Source organism: Triticum aestivum, chromosome 3B (assembly GCF_018294505.1).
Source record: "Triticum aestivum cultivar Chinese Spring chromosome 3B, IWGSC CS RefSeq v2.1, whole genome shotgun sequence".
Classification (NCBI taxonomy): Eukaryota; Viridiplantae; Streptophyta; class Magnoliopsida; order Poales; family Poaceae; genus Triticum; species Triticum aestivum.
The window spans coordinates 61,410,613-61,417,504 of NC_057801.1; the positions used below are offsets into that span (position 1 = coordinate 61,410,613).

General features: G+C 46.1%; 1 pseudogene; it reads left to right on the plus strand.

Annotated features, from left to right (window-relative positions):
• The first annotated feature begins 330 nt into the window (after nt 1-330).
• Nucleotides 331-5,849, plus strand: LOC123067302 (DNA (cytosine-5)-methyltransferase DRM2-like; annotated as a pseudogene).
• The last annotated feature ends 1,043 nt before the right edge of the window (nt 5,850-6,892 follow it).

A 6,892-nucleotide genomic window follows, 5' to 3' on the forward strand; every position in this document is an offset into this window, starting at 1 on the left:
GGGGGAGAAGGAGGGTTTGAAAGTTTCGACTAAGCCAATCAAGTCTATATTATCACCCCTGACCATATCTTTAATTTGGTCCCGGCGCCCCCGAGCGCCGAAGCCTCTGATATTCCAGAAAAGGGCTTTCATTTGAAAGAGAGATTTTTAATGCGCAGACTCGACCTGCAGGGTGCCAAGCAGGCTTTAGCATGTTTAGAAACACCCTTCTTCACCGAAGTCTAAGGAACAACACCGCTAGCAGAGCCCCCCTCCTCCGGAAAACCTAGCAGCCACAACTGAGGGGGCAGGAGGAGCTGCGGCGGCCTCTTTAGCCTTGGCCAAAGCCGCATGGGCCACCTCATTGGCCCTAATAAGAGCAATCAGAGAAGAAGGAGATCCAAAATTATGATCAAGAGAGATGCCAGAATCCGCGAGAACCTTAGTCAAGTGCTCATCCGAGTAAGAAGGTAGAACAAGCCTAATGGGGGAAGAGGTACTATGAACCAACGGAGAAGGGGCGGGAGGAGTATCCGAAGCAGGAAGATCACGAGCCGCAGCATGCCTAGCCGCCTTTTCAGCCACCCGCAGACCACTATCGCGGATCCGACCACTTTTGCGCGCCGTAGAGGAGGGGGAGCAGATCAGAGAAGCTCGAGCCTCTGCTCGCTTCTCGGTTAAATCCCTATATGGTAAGCTCATTGCTGGGTCGACCACCTCCAAATTCAATTGGATCTGGAGGGCTCGTATCCCTCCTAAGGTCAAGGTTTCCCTCTAGCAAGCCTCTCGTGGGCGTCTTCTGACGAGAGACCAAATTCGCAAGCGTAATGGCCCGGGATCTGATAGGTGTGCTTTATGTGGTATGAGAGAAGACACGTCACATATCTTCTTCAATTGTGTGTTGGCTAATCTGTTTTGGTGTTGTATCAGATCCTGGTTGCGTGTTTCCTGGGCTCCGACCTCCTTTTCTGACCTGCGCATCTTGGTTAACTCTTTGGTTGGGGCCCAGAAGAGATTGTTTTGGGTGGGCTTCGCAGCCATGTGCTGGTCCTTTTGGACGACAAGGAATAAATTTACCATCGAACATGTTTTCCCTGCTAAGCCTACTGATTGCTTATTTAAGACCTGTATATTCCTGCAGTAGTGGAGATCATTGACTAAGGAGGAAGACAGGGATGCCCTCGACGCCATGTTGGCCAAGATCCGAAATTCTGCTATCTCCATCTCCCCAGTTCAAGCAGGCACTTAGTCGCTGGTGGTCGGCTTTCGTTATCTCTCTATCTCCGGCCTGCGAGTCGTGTACTGGCCTGGGAGCCATGTACTTAGACTATTCTCTCGTGTTGTCTGGGTTGATACTTTGCTTGCTCTCGTGCTGGTTTCTGGGGTTTGTATTAACTTTGCCTGGTGGCTTTATTTATAAAGTCGGGCTCTGGCCTTTTATCTAAAAAGAAGCACGGAGCGTGGTTGAAAATTCAAGTGTTTACATATAGTATATGTACTGTGGGATTATAAATTTTTGGGCATTGGCTTATGTGTTGTTGTGACGGTGACAGAGGGGGTTGGTGGTTTATCCAGTAAAAACAATGTTGTTTTTTCTTCCTCTTCGGTGCATTCTAGACACTAGAATGGAATGTGACTTTTGCTTTTCGCGCTAGAAATTCTGATTGTGATGTGTCTTGTACTTTTTCTGGGCTTATGATGCAACACGATCTGTTCCACTCTCCCTCTTCCTTATACTGGCTATGTTGGTGCGTTTATTTCAGTACTGATCTAGGCATATGCTTAATTCCTGTCACAGGACTGGACTAGCGATAGCGATGACAGTGATGAGTTTGATTGGGAAAGTGATGGGCTGGCTGAGCCCTTGTCGGCTTTGGCCTTGAATAACCTTGATGCTTCTGGCCCATCCATGCTGGTAATTCGGGTAATAACTCATAGAAAAATGTGTCTTTCAACTTATTATCTTTAATTATTATGATTATAATCTGGTGTTTGTTTGTGCCAATATAAACAGGATGTTAATGGCTGAGCCGGGGAAAGCACCATCAGCTTCTTTAGTTGAGGAATTTGTCAGAATGGGTTATCCAAATGAGATTCTTTTGATGGCCGTCGAGGCGACCGGTAAAAATTAATCTTTGTCTTGTCTACGGATAAACATGTGCCAATGTAATCTAAGAACAATAGTCTGGAGTGCGTAGCGTGTGTGTGGTGTTCTATGGGTTCTTGTCCCATTTCTTCTTAATATAACGATACTCAAATCTCTTGCGTGTTTAAAAAAATAAATCATTTGTCTTGTCTGTGTTTGCACCTTCTGATTCAACCGGTGCTTTGGCTTTTATTAGGGTACAATGATGCAAATGACATACTCGAGCTACTTCTCACATTTAAGGTATCTTATACGTGCACTTCTATTACTGAGTTTATCCTATGATGCTCTTGCTGCATACTACTAAGGACTGTGTTAATATTGGTCATGTGAAATGTAGGCACTAGTTAATTACCCATTCATGGAAAACTGCCTTACTTCTGGCTGCACCTCTCACGATGTTGAGGATGACGACGATGACGATCTTGATTTTGCACACTGGGATGATGGCGGCCATGATGCTGGTGAGAGGGCAGCCAATTCTAATGATTCTAGTGATGAGACTGAGCCCTTGTCAGCTTCCGCCTTGAGTAACCTTGAAGCTCTTCGCCCATCCATGCTGGTAATTCGAATAATAACTCATAGAAAAATGTTTCTTTCAACGTATTTTCTTTTATTACTATGATCACAATGTGGTGTTTGTTTTTGTCCATGTACACAGGATGTTAATGGTTACGCGAAGGGGAAAGCACCATCATCTTCTTCAGACGAGGAATATGTCGGAATGGGTTATCCAAAGGAGATGGTTTTGAAGGCTGTCAAGGCGGTCGGTAAAAAAAATCAATTTCATTTGTTTTGTCTGTGTTTGCACCTTCTGATTCAACGGGTGGTTCCGCTTTCAGGGTACGGTGATGCAAATGAATTTCTCGACCTACTTCTCACATTTAAGGTATTTTACACATGCGCTTCTATTAGTTAGTTTATCCCATGATTCAGCCTGGACGTAGCGAGCGGGCTTTTGGGCCCGCTCGTGGACCGACCAGGACCGGACCGATCGGTCCCGGCCCGCTAGGAAAACTGGCCGGTCCAAGCTGGCAATTTCGGCCCGAAAATCGACCGGTCCGGTCCGGTCTTAGCTCGGTCCGGCTCGGAGGACCGACGGCCCAGCCCAATTAGAGCTAATCAGGAAGCCCATCACGCATCACACATATAGATCGTGCATGTGTGCCTGACCTAAACTCATCCCGCATCCCGTTCGTGCGTGTGTGCGCCGCCGCTTCCACCAGGACGCACTGCGCCGCCGCCGCTGCTCCTTCCACCAGCGGGCTGGACTAGCACCAGGCCGCGCCGCCGGCCGCCGTGCCTATGCCTCGCGCCGCCGCTCCCTTGCGCTGCTGTTCCTCCCCTCTCCCCCTCGCGGCCGTGCCTCTCCGTCTCTGTCCCTCGCGCCGCCGTGCCACCGCGCATCACGTTCGTCTTCTCCGTCTCCGGCCACCGTGCTGCTGCGCCGAGTACCGCTCCGACAGCCTGGGCCTACATGGCAGTGACGGTATGCGTCAGGACCGTGAGGACCGACGGTCCGCACCGAGCTTTGCATCTGCCGGTCCGGTCCCTGAAATTGGGACCGCCGCACTGCTCGGTCCGGTCCGGACCGGACCGCCGGCGGCCGGTCCAAATGACGGCTCGGACCGGGACCGGACCGGCCCGGACCGTGTCCACCCTGACCCATGATGCTCGTGCTGCATACTAGCAAAGACTCTGTTAATATTGGTTGTTTGAAATATAAACACTAGGTAATTCTCTTGCTGCACCCCTCACGATGCTGTATACTCCTTCCATGGGTATCTGCTTCCATGGGTATCTGCTTTACCTCTTGCTGCACCCCTCACGATGTGAATTGCTCGTGCTGCATACTCCTTCCATGGGTATCTGCTTTACCTCTTGCTGCACCCCTCACGATGCTGCGGATGACGATGACGATGATATTGATTTTGAAAACTTGAATGATGATGATGATGCTATTGATTTCGAAAACTGGAATGATGATGACGATGATATTGATTTCAAAAACTGGGATGATGATGACGATGGTGCTGGTGAGACGGAAGCCAATTCTAATGGTTCTAGTGACGAGGTAGCTGATTATGTATCTCCAGCTTGAACAATGAGTACTCTATTGATTATATGTGTGATGATATGTGAAATCTTTGCCTTGTTGACCTGTTTAAGTATTAGTTGATTTGAGTGAAGCATCCAACATGATATATATCTGGGATGTTATTTTCCATTTTTCTTTTCAGATATTCTAGTTATCTGGCCAGTATAGTCCCATGGTTCAAAACATCATGGTAGAGTTGATGTATCTCTAAAATAAAATACTACTTGTTTAGCAACTACACTAGCATGATCTTGGCCTTCTCTTTGCTTGAGTGAATTGTCTCTTTTTAAGAATTTATATTCATATCTCTTATGTTTCCTCTTCTGGGTGCCATTCACACCATGAGCACTCCTTCACATAATGTTTGATCTGCTCTTGTTTTCTCTTTTGCTCTCAAACTCTCATAGGTGTATAATTGTATTGTGCGGTTTGAGCACATGATTTTCGTTACATACAAATTCTTCACATGCTAAAGTTTACCATGTAATAGTGTGATATTTAAGGGTATGGTATTGAATACTATCAAACCTACACTTCCCGCAGAGTAATCAAACGAACATGAAATGACTTTATTATTGCTCGTGCCTGTCTTCGGTCATAATGATTGTAAACTTAGTTTTATCTAGGCAGCACTAATTTTCTTTTCAGTGCTTATGCATTTGAATATTAGTTGCAAGACTTATGAAATATGTGTCATGATGCAATGAGCAAATCATATGCTAGTTGAGGTAGTTGTGTGATTTGTAAGCCAATGATCTCTTGTATTAATGTCATTCTTAAACAACACTGGAGAATAAGAAGTTGAGTTCCTGAATTATCACATTGATTTGATTCTTGATCGGTTTCTCCTGTCTTGTTTCCTAGGTTGTCTGTGCTATCATTTTGTTATCAATAACACCCCCACCTACCATGTTTTCCTAGGCTCATAGACGCCATGTGCAGTTTTTATTTCGCTATCAACACACAACCATTAGTTGCCACTAAAAAGGTAGTGAGATTTCGCAAGTAATTTCAGACCTGTATTTTTGTTGTGCTTTTCTACAGGATTTCCCGCAAGCGATGTTAGAAAAGGACGAGAAGACCAAGTCCTTAGTGGACGTGGGATTTCCTGAAGTTAGGGCCAATATGGCTATTACCAGCGGTGGTAATGCCTCTCTTTTGAAATTGTTGCATTGATTTAAAAGGCACCTTATGCTGTATTTTTTTGGTTATATTTCCTAGGTGCGGATGATGCTCTTTTTGCATTACCTGATTCCAAGAACTTTTCTGCTCGTGAAGTATATTGGTTGTTTTATTTTATATCTTAAAAATGATTCTCTTCCGCTCTTTTAAGATGCAAGGACACCAATGTTCATTTATAATTTTGTAGGTTATGAACAAGATCTCCAATTCCTTAAAAAAGGAGAAAGGAAGGAAGATGCATGGAAGAGAGCAAGAAAAAAAAGGATGCGATGTGGAGGTGAAGCACAAGGAAATTGGCTCCCCTTGAATGGTAACGATGGTGAACTAATTGTTCTTCGAAATCCAATGGTTGGCTTTAGCCTGCCTAATAGCATCACTACTAGCGAAATGCTTATAGCTAGGACATCAGTAGTAGCGCTGGAAAATAGCGCGCATTGCTGCTAATTAGCAGTGCTAGTTCATGGCAGCATTACAAATAATGATTTAGCAGTAGCGTTGGAAACGCAAAAAGTGCTACTAGTAAGTGGGACCCAACGAGGCCACCGACGTTAGCTGTATTAGCATCGCTATCCAGAAAAGAGCGCTACTACTATGATTTTAGCAGTAGCGCTTTATTTTACAGCACCGCTACTGCTAATGGGCCCCACATAATAGTAGCGGCTTTCCTGGAAAGTGCTACTACTGAGTACCATAGCAGCAGCGCGTTCTAGAAAAAAGCGCAACTGATAGGTGTGGCTGGTGCCACCTTTTCACCCCCTCTCCCCCTCCTCCCCCCTTTGCCCTTTCCCCCCTCCTTTCCCCTCTCCCCTCACCATTGTTGCCTTTCTTCTCTCTTCCTCCTACCTCTCTTCTCTCCCTATTAATGCCCCCTCCACCATAACTCTTCTCCATAAATGGCCTTATCATCTCTATCTAGCTACCTCATTTATTTGGCTCTCCCTCCATTCCATAGATATAGATCTAGCTAGCTCATCTTTCTCCCTCTCCATTACACAGTTTACACTAGAAGGGGAAACCTTATACACAGAATCTTACCAGCAGCGCGCTTCAAAACAAGGCGCTACTGCTACTTAGCAGTAGCATGTGTAGGCAAAACGCGTTGCTGAAATAAAAATAGCAGTAGCCCGTCTGTAGTAAGCCGCTCTACTGCTATAATTGCCACGACCTTGACCCCCAGCTAGTTATAGCAGTAGCGCTTTATTTCAAACCGCGTTACTGTTATTGATCTTAGCAGTAGTGCCTTTTTGACAAAATTAGCTACTGTAAAGTTTAGCAGTAGCAGTAGCTCTTCTTGACTAAGAGGCGCTACTGCTAGGGCGTTCAGCAGTAGCGCATTTCCTTAAAGCGCGCTACTCATAAAGCCATCCTATCTTTTCCATCCCGCCGCCGTTGCCCCCCTCACTCGATCACACTCACACTCACTCACTCTCCTCCCTCAATCCCCTCGTTCCGGCCACCGTCCGCCGCATGCCGCCCTCCCCCCGCAT